Genomic DNA, 13,490 nt, shown 5'->3' with positions numbered 1-13,490 from the left:
GCACAAGGTGGTGGAAAGTAGAGAGAAAGAAGCTTTCTTTAGTGGTGATATGAGAAGTGTGTGTGTTTGAAATGAGCAAGTAACTCAAGAAATCCTCCAGGGATTTCCTTATATGGAAGGTTGCTGGAGCAACTTGTGAGCTTGAAGTGATGTGTGCATTGGTTTGTGTGATGTTGATAAGGTGGCAAGTGAGAGGGTGACACATGGAAGGCAAGTGGGCACACTTGACCCACTTGTGGGGTTAATATCTTCTTAATATAAACTAATGATTTTTAATTAATAAATACAAAAAAATAATTAAAATAAGAGTTCTGGGGTTCTAAAATGGTAAAATATGGATTTGGGTGAAATACCCACGTTAAAATCATGAAAAACGGGCTTAAAACGAAGTCGTGGTCGAAAACCGGGTGAAAAATGGAAAAATCCGAAGTCAGGGCTTGGTTACTGGAGTGGAGCCGAAGGGAAGAACACCCGCGGTTCGGAGGTTGCGGTCTGCCTGGCTGCGGTTCGCCTGGCTGCGGTCGGCTCGGCTGCGGTCCGGTTGCGGCTAGGTGGCTGCGGTCTTCAGCAGCCTTGGTCCTTAGTAGTCCCACTCCGGTCCAAGTAAGGTTTGGTCCCTATAGGGGGACTCCGGTCCAAGTAGGGTTTGGCCCCTAGAGAGGGACTCCGGTCCAAGTAGGGTTTGGCCCCTATAGAGGGACTCCGGCCTAAAATGCTATTTTCCAAGGTATCTTTCCGTTTCGCATTGTTTTTCACCAAGTTAAGGGTCGGGATGACTATAAAAAGTTGAAAGAGATTTTGAGAGAGATTTGGGAGAGATTTCCCATACTTGGAGAGATTTCACATACTTGGAGAGATTTGGGAGAGATTTCACATACTTGGAGAGATTTCACATACTTAGAGAGTTTTGGGAGAGATTTCACATACTTGGAGAGATTTGGGAGGGATTTCACATACTTGGAGAGATTTCACATACTTAGAGAGTTTTGGGAGAGATTTCACATACTTGGAGAGATTTGGGAGAGATTTCACATACTTGGAGAGATTTCACATACTTAGAGAGTTTTGGGAGAGATTTCACATACTTGGAGAGATTTGGGAGAGATTTCACATACTTGGAGAGATTTCACATACTTGGAGAGATTTGGGAGAGATTTCACATACTTGGAGAGATTTGGGAGAGATTTCACATACTTGGAGAGATTTCACATACTTAGAGATACTTAGAGAGTTTTGGGAGAGATTTCACATACTTGGAGAGATTTCACATACTTGGAGAGATTTGGGAGAGATTTTGCATACTTGGAGAGATTTCACATACTTAGGGAGATTTGGGAAAGATTTCACATACTAGGAGAGATTTAATCTTAGCCATTATTATCGTATAATCTCGTAATGCAAGGTTCGTGAACCCCGTTATGTTTCGTTTATGATTGTTTTAAGTCCCCGAAATGGTCCTTAGTCGTGTTTTGATGCGTTTAACTCCCTTTTTAGGGTTTTTATATTATCAACACATAGATTCTTCGTGACACTTGAATTTTTGACATAAAGATGCACATAGAATAACTTTTTGATGGGTTTTGCGCATTCTAACACTCCTAAGTGTACATGCAACCCTAAATACCTTGGATCTATGTTTTCTCTATTATACATGCAATTATGAACTTTCCAAGGTATTACACTATCTAGCATACAATACTTGATACTTGGGTAATCAAATGGATAGAATACATACCTTTGTTTGATATAGCTTGTCTCCATGAAGCTTGAGTGCCTAGTGCCCCAAGTGTGACACCTCAAATGGTTCACACAACACCAAATGCACATGGAATGATTTGAGAGAAATGGAACACTCCTTGAAATCGTCTAGCCCTCATATTCACACATTAGTGTACGATTTCTTGAGCCATGGGATTCTTTTATATGGTGGCTATTAGGGTTACACCATGTAACTCATAACTTTACCCATTCCTTATGCTCCATGGATTTTAACCTCCATGGAGTATCCATGGGTCACCCCATGGACTTAGTCCAACATAAGGAATCTTGGATCACAAGCCCACATAAGAATGAATGATTTACACAATCAACCCATATATTTAATTAGTCTCCTTTTGATCACTTAATTAATTCCAAATTAATTCTTGATCAATACTAATTAAATAACCTTATTAATATATTAGAACTTATAATATATTAACCAACCTTAAGTGTTATTTCTCTCATTATAGTCTATCCAAATGCATGATGCCATGCAACCCAAATGGACCATGTCGGGTCGGGTCAAGTCTTATCAATTATAGTTATGGACTTAGACATTAATCCAACAGTCTCCCACTTGGATAAGTCTAAAACTATTATTGCGTATGACTTCAGGAACCGATCAGCAATCGTAGCTCTCAAAAGCTTCTGTCGAACTCTGACCTTGTCGATGAACTCTGATCTTTGTCAATGACTTGTCCATTAGATAAGGGATCATATATTCCTCCATTATAGATATCATATGGACTAAGACATGGATTATCAATCATTCTCTCTGTCCTTTTGTTGTTTCCCGATTTCCGATTCATAATGACTGACTGATTGAACAAATCAAATCAGTCCTGGCTTGGCCAAGCACTCACATGTATCATCTTTAAATCATCGAGGGGCCCACAGATATCGCTTTTATCCCGAAGGTAAAAGGAATGGATAAACTTCGACTCATATGGCTTGTTCTACTACTTGTTGAATCATACACAAAGGCACGTTTTATAACATCGAGTTACCGAATGCGTTTTCGTGCAATCAATGTACAACCAACTCATAGTAACAACTCATATCTCTAGGTTTGAAGAATATAAGATATTATCGTCTCATGATCACTCGTGATAAAATCCATGAAGTGATTCAAATGAGCGCGGGTTGAATCCAATACTCAGAACTTATGAGCACACATGAGTGTTGTAGCACCACTTTGTCCACCAACTTGGACCTCTACAAACCAACCCATGACAGTCTTGATTCATATCTACTTCCAACATATGACCGACTGTGGATGGTTTGAATAACTTAATCATTCAGGAAGAGCGACTTAGTTTATTCTGGAAGTCAAAACATGCAAAGTGAAACACAAGAATAAATGAATCAAATATGGTATCAAACCCTATGAATATAAATAAACACTTTTATTTATCACCATATTGATTACTCATTATTCATTGTTTCGGTTTTATCAACTTTATACTTGAATTAAAAACACTAGTTGTCCCATGCTCCAAGCATGTACACTATGTTTTTCTTAAACAATAGCTTTGCCATACACCAAGTATGCACTCTATGTTTGTCTATGATCCTTACTTTGTGAAATAAACCAATTGAACATAATTTCAATGATTCTAATTTCACACTCCCAAATCCTTATCGAAAAATGTGAGAATTTCAAATTCCTATCATTTATCGAAATCTGTTTAGATTTTAAACTTATATGCACTGACCCTCCTGTAATGAATATGTATAAAGTCACAAAGACTTGTCAACAGTCATTATAAGGTATTCCAATGGAGATCAACTCCATGGAAACTAAGTCTCATATTCAAAGTACATTGCTTTGGACATGCTTCTTGCATTAAGTTTTCTAATCTTACACAGATAACTTCCACCTATGGAGACAACTCCATATTCTCATTTTGACTATCACTTCTGAATAAGAGATGCCTCTTTTCAGAATATGTCAATATGGTCCTTCCAAAATTAGCACTATACTTCCAACTGTCCCTGAGCAACCAATCTTTGGTAAACCTCAGATTGTCCTCGACAATTGCTTAATCATTTTAGTCATATCCAATTCTAGACCTTTTCCCTTCTTAATGCCTCTGGGCATTTGGAAAAATTTAGAAATGACAAATATTATAGCACATGCAATCGATCATGTACCCAAAGCAAATGGTACACGATTCATGATGTCTCACATAAAGACATGATTCTAGACCAGTCTTTTGCTACAATATTTTTATTTGCCATGTTTTCAAAATTTGACTATGAAGAGGGATGCCATAATCATAATCGAATTTTGAGAACGCAATATATAGAATTTCCTTAAGTTGAACCAATCCAACATGAAATTCATATATATATTCTTGACTAAAGATGATTAAGGTCTCAATCTAAGCCTTTAAAACTGAAATGAAGTATATCCTCTCCCTTAATTATAGCAAAACAACTTTTTCAATCCCTGCAGCCTCATGAATTGAAACTTTTGTTTTCTATAATTAACATTGCTAACTTGCAACACTAACAATAATTATCATGCTCCCACTAACATGATGATTATTAGCATAACACTTATGCTCCCACTAGCTTTGACATGTACTCAGAAATCAGTTGGACTTCTAGAAATCAATACTTTATTGACTTCCTTACCAAAGTTCAGATTTCTGATACGAGATGCTTTGATAAAACTTTATCAAAATCATACACCTTTCCTTAGATAGCATGCATGTGTGTCTAAACAATTTCAGAACTATGAAAAGGGATGTCGTAATCATAGTCTCAATTGTTTAGACCTTTTGCCATCTGCTTCAAATCTACTTGGTGGAAGTGTTTCCTCACCATCATTTTCATGAATCGGAGAGAAACCTTATGACCCTTAGATTTTATGGTGTATGTGTTCTTATCCATGTAAATCGTCAAAACCATAGTCACAAGACAAGGATAATGACAAATCCAAACTCATATGGACTGAACTTATGCAATCTTAACTTCTTGCCACCTGGCAGTACAGGGCCTGCCATTGCTTCCAAGTTGTTATGCAACCAATTGAGAACTTTCAGAACTCCTATGCAAAGCCAACTTTAACTGGAATGGGCACAGAATATGTCAACATGATAGGTTATAAACCTCAAGTCGTGTGCTAGTGAAGAACCTCAGGTTTTATTCTTGATTAGTTCTTGAAATTCTTTTTAGGATCTTTAAGACTCCCACTGTCCTCTTGACATATAAGACTATCTTGCCAAATATTCAAGAGATAGTGCGGATTCTTTATCAAGACAAACACTTCACACTATTGGCCTTAGTTGGTCTTTGTTTAATCCAAAACATCACAACTTACCAACTTCAAATGTAGAGTCAGACTTATTGACTTTAACATACTTAGGTAAACTTGGCAGCTTTGCAATCAACGCCCCTTCCTTTGGCAAAATAAACATATGGACCCTTTGATAATGGGACTATCTCAGACTTAGCCTTTCTCCTTACCATTTGGTCAACCGGGTTGACTATGGCCAATCCCTTTCCATTGGGAAGAGAATGTTTTTTCTGGATTTCCAGTGTCACCATTGTCACTGTCCATAAAGTTTTTGGGAAGTTGATCTTCTAATCAAATTTGCTTTACTATCGTTCCAAATCATTGTTGATTCAGCAGCACCAAGCAAATAGATATGATCATTAAGGTTCATGTCATAGTCTGTTTCATAGTAGTCCCAAAGGAACTCACTATGTGACTTAGAAAGTGATTGAACATCCAACTTTCTCAAGACTTTGACACCCAACTCTCCCAGCTTGTCATTATGTGACTTCATCTCTAAGATGTGATCACACATAGACCTTGCTTGCCATTAGGGCTTGAGTGACCTTGAACTTGTGGGTTAGGGAGAATAATTGGAGGAGGTGGAGGAAGTAAAGTTCCAAGAGATTTGGGAAGATCATAGATGTCTGAACTAGACATCTTTTGGGAGATATTCAAGATAGTTGATCTAAAGTCCTTAATATAACACCCAATATGAAATATTAAGGCTAGGATCCAACAACCTATTTATAACTGGAAGAGGGATGCCGTAATCCGAGTTATAAAATAGTTGAAGGTAGGTAAATGACGATTTACCAATTTCCACCATGAAAAACGAAATAATGTAATTAGGTTTTTAATTGGATTTGAAACTCCTAGATCTTTTGAGATTCATTGAACTTTTCAATGGCATGTTTCAATCTCGAGTGTGCCCTTCAGGTTTTGTGACTGAGATGCCGAGGATCACAAAACAAGGTGTGAAGTAACCATGCAAATATACTTGGTACCCTTAATATTTACCCCTCAATCGATGTGCCGGTTAACCACACGAGCTCCACCGATACTATGATAAATATTAAGTTACCCTTTGCCTACTTTGTTAAATCCAGGTTAGTGTGCCGGTTAACCACACACGCTCCACTAACGGTTTAAACAAAGTGCAAAGTGTACATGCAACCCTAAATACCTTGGATCTATGTTTTCTCTATTATACATGCAATTATGAACTTTCCAAGGTATTACCCTATCTAGCATACAATACTTGATACTTGGGTAATCAAATGGATAGAATACATACCTTTGTTTGATGTAGCTTGTCTCCATGAAGCTTGAGTGCCTAGTGCCCCAAGTGTGACACCTCAAATGGTTCACACAACACCAAATGCACATGGAATGATTTGAGAGAAATGGAACACTCCTTGAAATCGTCTAGCCCTCATATTCACACATTAGTGTAAGATTTCTTGAGCCATGGGATTCTTTTATATGGTGGCTATTAGGGTTACACCATGTAACTCATAACTTTACCCATTCCTTATGCTCCATGGATTTTAACCTCCATGGAGTATCCATGGGTCACCCCATGGACTTAGTCCAACATAAGGAATCTTGGATCACAAGCCCACATATATAAGAATGAATGATTTACACAATCAACCCATATATTTAATTAGTCTCCTTTTGATCACTTAATTAATTCCAAATTAATTCTTGATCAATACTAATTAAATAACCTTATTAATATATTAGAACTTATAATATATTAACCAACCTTAAGTGTTATTTCTCTCATTATAGTCTATCCAAATGCATGATGCCATGCAACCCAAATGGACCATGCCGGGTCGGGTCAAGTCTTACCAATTATAGTTATGGACTTAGACATTAATCCAACACTTTTAACATACAAGTACTAGTTAAGTTGACTGCTTTGACTTGTTGACTTTGACTTTGACTTTGACTTGAATTGACGGTTGTCACATCTTACACTTGCGATGAAGATTTGGAGTTGTGAAATGAGTTTCATTGAAATTGTATTTAATTGATATATTTCACAAAGAAATGACCACAGGTAAACATAGTGTGCATGCTTGGAGCATAGGATAACTATTGTTTTTAATTCAAGTATAAAGTTGATAAATCGAAACATTATACAATGAATACTGTATAATCAATATGGTGATTAAATAAAAGGTGTTTTATTTATATTCAAAATTTTTGAAACCATATTAGATTCGATTATTCTTGTGTTTCACTTTGCATGTTTTGACTTCCCGAATAACTAGATTATCCAAACTATCCACAATCGATCATACTTTGGAAGTAGGTATTGAAGCTAGACTGTCATGAATGGGTCTGTAGATTATCTAAAGGTGTTTAGACATAGCATAAGTTTACTGCAGTATTCATGAGCAATCCTGTAATAAGATTTGAGTACTGGATTCAACCCACACTCATTTGAATCACTTCATGGATTTTATCACGACTGATCATGAGACGATAATATCTTATATTCTTGAAACCAAGACATATGAGTTGTAGTTTACAAGTCGGTTGCACATTGATGATATGTAAACGCACTGGTAACTCTGTGTTATAAAACGTATCATTGTGTGTGATTTGATGAGTAAATAGAGCAAGCATGTGAGTCGAAGTTTATCCATTCCTTTTACCCAATGTGGGATAAAAGCGATATATGTGGGCCCCTCGATGATTTAGTGATGACAACCCTAAGAGCTTGGCCAAGCCTAGACTGATTTGATTTGTTCAATTAGTCGGTCATCATAAATCGGAAATCGGAAAAAAACACATGAAAAGAGTGAATGATTATAATCCATGTCTCAGTTCATACGATATCTAGAATGGGGGAATATATGATCCCTTATCTAATGGACGCGTTACTAATAAGATCAGAGTTCGACAACGGTCTTTTTGAGAGCTACGTTTGCCAATCGGCTTTTGAAGTCGTACTTGCGATTATAGTTATTAGACTTATCCAAGTGGGAGACTGTTGGATTATGTGTCTAAGCCCATAACTATAATTGGTATGTACTTGACCTGATACAACATGGTCCATTTGGGTTGTAACACTCTGGAACAATTTGATAGGATGGATACTTGAGAAAGAGGTTATTATGATTTATTAATATATTATAAGTATAATATATTAATTGAGAAATCATATTATTTAATTAGTATTGATCAAGAGTTAATTTAGTGATCAAAAGAGACTAATTAAATTAACGGGGACTGATTAAGTCAATCAGTAATATTTATAGTTTGGACCAATGATCCATATTGATTAGGATGGACTAATTCTATGTGTGAGTCCATGAAGAGTTGGTCTATAAGGCTCATCATATGGATTATTGGATTGCTTAAAGGCTTAAGTACATGGACTAGGGTTTACAAGTTAAACCTTAGGAAGCCCACACTATAAAAGTAACCCTTCTAATCCAAAATCGTGTACTTGTGTGTTCCTAGAAGCCATGAACGATTTTGTGTCTCCAAACCTCTCTCTAAAAGTCCTCCTCTTGTTCTTGGTTTGTTATAATTCCATTTGAGGCATCACACTTGAGGTGCTAGGCTCTTGAAAGACCAATTCCTACTAGCTACGACAAAGAGGTAATTTTATAACTTACTTTTATGATTTATATGTCAAATTGTATGCTAGTTGTAGGTTTCAAGCTTTGGAAACTTTTGTTGCATGTATAATTAGAGAAAACTTAGATCCAAAGCTATTAGGGTTGTATGTGCACCATAGGAATGTTATAGTACATAAAACCCAACAGCGGAAAACATGGGTGTGTACACTGTGATCAAGCCGGGCCTTCCTTTCCAAACTGATGATAACTGAAACAATAAACAAAACTGTAAGCACGGAGCTTAGTGAGTTCCCCAGAGCATACCCCACACAATTCATATAACCACATAATCCATATTAGCTATAAAAGCTACATAAACCATATCAATCACATGAGCCATATCAATCACATAAGGCATATCAATCACATAAGCCATATCAATAACGTGAGCCATATAAATCACATAAGTCATACATATAAACATATAAGGATGTCGTGAGCTCCTCCCAAGGTCTTACTCTAGGGAAGCCATGGGCTCTCTACATGGTCTTACATTCAAGTGCCATGGGCTCTCCCATGGTCTTCCATATAAGTATAACACATATACAACTAGCATACCTCCTAGCACATAACCAGCTAACATGCCACATAACACTATATCAGCTAGTGTACCACATAACATAAAATGGGTCGGCCTTGGTGCCTTCGACCCATTGGTATGGTGAGGAGACTCACCTCACACTTTTGAAGTCCCGCGAATAAAACCCTAGCTGATGGATGACAGATTCCCGAACTGTCCATATCAAAACAACACCCAATTAATGATTGGGTTCCAATACATAACCATAAGTCAATGCTTGGGGTAAAAAGACTATTTTACCCTTAACCTAACTTGGTCCAAAACCAAAGTCCAAACACACACTCTGAACGCCCAAAAGCCCAATAATCAACCAAGGCCCAACATATGGCCGAATTTTCCAAATTGGGCCCAAAACCCTACATGGTCTTACCTTAAGGCCCAATCATTTATTCTAGTCCAAACATTTGGCATTCCAATGGTCCAATATCTCATAATCATCAAGGCCCAATTATGGCCCACGTATGGCCTAATTTTCCAAATTGGGCCCAAGCCTCTCCAATGGGCCTTATCCTAAAGCCAAATAATTTCCTTAGTCCATAAACATGTTCCCCATTTGGCCCACGAAGGCCCACCGCAAGTTAGTCCAAGAAATGGCCCAATAAGAACCCAAACCCAATTACGGTTTTTCACATAAAATGATGATTAGGATTAAGTGTTCCTACTTAACCCATTAAGGACTTGATCCATTAAGGACTTAATCCATTAAGTTCATTACTCCACTAGACCAAACTCACAATGTGGTCGGGCATAATTCAAATTTCCAAATCTAACGGTCCAAATGCGGGTCCCAACAAATCCAAAATACACATTTCCAAAATTAGGGTTTTCTAAACCCTAATTAGGGTTTTCTAAACCCTAATTAGAGTTTCCAACCAAATCACAAAACCAATTAATCCAATAGTTAAGTTTTTACATTAATTAAAGTCTAATCAAGTCGGGTACCACCCACTACCACCTCGGGCAGTGGTGGTTGGCGGTGGTTCACGGCGGCAGCCACCACCTCACGGTGGTGGTGGTTATGATATTGGGCCAAAGCAACACCAAAATCACTCCAAACATCAATCCAAACGCACCTGAAAGCCCACATCCACCGGAGATGGTGGCTAGCAGTGGCGGAACGGCGACAGCAGGTGGTGGTGATGAGTTTTCTTCGTTTTTTCCTGTCCAAGAATATCCATACAACATTAAACTCACGAACTGGGCTCACACACACACACACCAAATCACGCACACAGCCACCCCCCCTCACGGTGGTTGGTGGCGGCAAAAGAGATGGCAGTCACCACCTCACGGTGGTGGTGGTTGCTTTTCCGACCAAAATATTGTTCATCCAACTCCAAGGACACATTAAGCAGCATATATACTCAAGAATAAAAACGTCCGACCACCTTCTAAGTGGCTGACGTCACCGGAAACGACAAGAACAGCGACCAAAGGCCACTAGTGGTAGCTACGACGTACCCGACGTCGAACAAATGAGGGGAAAGAAGAGATGGGAGGTGGTTAACCTTACCGAGAACCTTCAAGTCATGCATTAGTGACGAACACGGCTACCGTCACCGGTCTTGGTGGCTCTTCCGGCGACCCACGACGTCCGACAGCAGGTGTGGTGATGACGTTTTCGGTGGCGACGTGGCAGGTGAAAGTGCGGCGGTCGGTTCGGGCTCGCAACCCTTGACTTCGCCGGCAAGGAGATAGACGGTGGCTGGAAATGAAGGGAGGCATAAGGGTGGCGACTGAATAGTGTTTTTAGGGTTAGGGTTGAATTCAAGGTGATGGGTTTTATATGCTCCCGTCCAAATATCAAACTTCAGCCATATTAACATGTTTAGTCCCTCTTCCTCTCATTCTTTTCAACTTAAGTCCTAATATTTTACCAAACACCCCCTGACTTCTGAAAATCTTCACAACATAAATCCTGAAATTACACTTTAACTCCCGGAAGTCTAAAATATATCATTTGGCTCCCCGAAACCAACACTCCGCTAATTTTATTGATTTGGCTATAAAATAATAATAATAATTACATCCCGGGGCTTTAGAGTTTATTATTTATTTAATTGATTTTAAACGGAATGTTACATGGAATCATGAGTCGGAATCCATGTCATCCTACGTTGTATCGTTTTGAGTTACGGTCACCATTGGCACCTTCTGTTCCCTCCACCTTTTATTGTACACTTGCACCCTTCTAAGATATGCTTTCTTAGAATTCTCCTTTCTCACTTTAGAATTGCCTTCCTCGAGCTTTCGTTTACCCCTTTATTTTCCACAACAAGTACCGATTCTCCTTTTTCTTTTTGTAGCTCCCAAACTTCAACATTCTCCTTAACTTCTTCTTCTTCTTCTTCTTCACTTAACACCAAACTTTCTTCACTTTCCTCACTGACTAGAGACTTTGGAGTTTTATAAGCAAAGACCTTAAAAACCATTGGAATTGATGCTCTGGGCTTAGTATGTTTGACTTGTTCTATTATTTGAATTTCTTCCCCCATCAATTTCTCCAATTCTTCAAGCTCGTTTTCTTCATCCATAAAGAATACTTTATTTTGAGCACATTCTCTCTTCAATCCGTCTTCTACTCCAAAATTCATTTCATCATCTCCCACTCGTAAGGTAAGATTAGACTCGCGAATATCCACCAAGGCTCATGCGGTATTTAGCAAAGGGCGTCCAAGGATAATTGGGACATCTTTATCCTCCTTCATATCGAGCACCACAAAATCAATTGGAAAAATAAATTTTCCAATTTTTACCAAAATTTCCTCAACTATGCCTCAAGGATGAGGCACTGAACTATTGGCCATATGAATTGTCATTCTAGTAGTCTTCAATTCTGGAAGGTTGAGCTTCTGATAAAATGAATATGGCATTAAATTTATACTCGCTCCAGAATCGGCTAAAACATATTTCTTCATGTTATTTCTGAATTCACATGGAAGTGTAAGGTGTCCAAAATCTCCTATCTTCCTTGGTATCCCTTCCATAATGACCATGGAACTTTGCTCACTAAGGACTACCTTGGAGGTCTTTTCCAATTGTTGGCGAGTGTCAAGTAAGTCTCGAAGAATTTTAGCATATTCGGGAACTTTTGCCAAGGATTCAATAAAAGGAGTATTGATAGGAATACCCTTTACTTGCTTCATAAATTTGATATGTTCTTGCTCCAATGGGTGAACTTTGGCTCGAGAAGGAAATGGTAAAGAAGGACGAAAAGCTTGATCACAAGAAAAAATTTTCTGTTTAGAACTAGACCATGACGTGAGGTTTGAATCCTCACGTCCTAATGACGGTGATTCAACAATAATTTTTTCTTCGACCTTCATTCCATTTAGATGTAATTTGGGCTGCTTTGTCTCATCTTCCAAGGCTTCTAAAAACTCAGAAATGGTTTATTCTTCAGTATCGATGGCCATGACACATGGTTGTGGTTTATTATCGGGATTTTTGGGAGGTAACCGCTCGTTAACCAATGTTGTCAAATGCCCAAGTTGATTTTGAATGTCTTTAATGGAAGCTTCGTGATTTCTCATAGTAGCATCAGCTACATCGTGACATTTTTCTGAAGCCTCCATGAAGCTAGTAAGTATGGACTCCAAATCAACTTTCTTTTCAGGTTGTGGTTGCTCTTTTTGGTAGTAGCATCGGCCGGTTTGCCTATATTTCTCTTCCTTTTGCTTTTTGTACTCGTCATAAGGTAACCATTCCTTCTTCGGCTTCCTCCAATCTTCATCATAGCGATCTCCACTTGAGTAGAAAACTTAGGCCTTCCTATTCCCGTTTTCATCTAGATGGCAATCTTTCGTCAAATCTAGACCATTGCAATTTTCACAACCCACACATATCGCATGAATGGATTGGTCCATCTTGGTCATTCTTCTATCCATGCTACTTAACATTGCCATTACCGCTGGTATATCTTCCGAAACACCATTCCCGATCCCCCTAGTTCCATCATTACGAGGGTTGTGATATTCTCGTGAATGCTTCGAAAACTCTTCGATTAATTCTTTAATTTCAGCAGGATTCTTCTTAGTTAAAGGTCCTTGCGAATCAAGGATTTGCCTCATCGTGACGTTTACCCCATCGTAGAAGATCGAGACCTCTTGATGCTCGTTTAGGTCATTTTGGGGGCAATTTATTAACCTTTGTATCGCTCCCAAGCCTCGTACAAGGACTCCCCAACTTGTTGTTCAAAGTTAGTTATGACTTTCTTGAGTTT

General features: G+C 38.4%; 1 non-coding gene across 1 annotated transcript; it reads left to right on the top strand.

The window, feature by feature from the left end:
- Window positions 1-13,387: 13,387 nt before the first annotated feature.
- LOC145122975 (small nucleolar RNA R71) lies at window positions 13,388-13,490 on the top strand. The gene has a single exon (XR_013714857.1). It is a non-coding gene; the product is annotated as a small nucleolar RNA R71 (small nucleolar RNA).

This window comes from Lactuca virosa, chromosome 6 (genome assembly GCF_052849685.1).
Source record: "Lactuca virosa cultivar CGN04683 chromosome 6, Lactuca_virosa_CGN04683_v6, whole genome shotgun sequence".
Taxonomy (NCBI): domain Eukaryota; kingdom Viridiplantae; phylum Streptophyta; class Magnoliopsida; order Asterales; family Asteraceae; genus Lactuca; species Lactuca virosa.
This window is presented reverse-complemented; position numbering and strand designations above follow the sequence as displayed.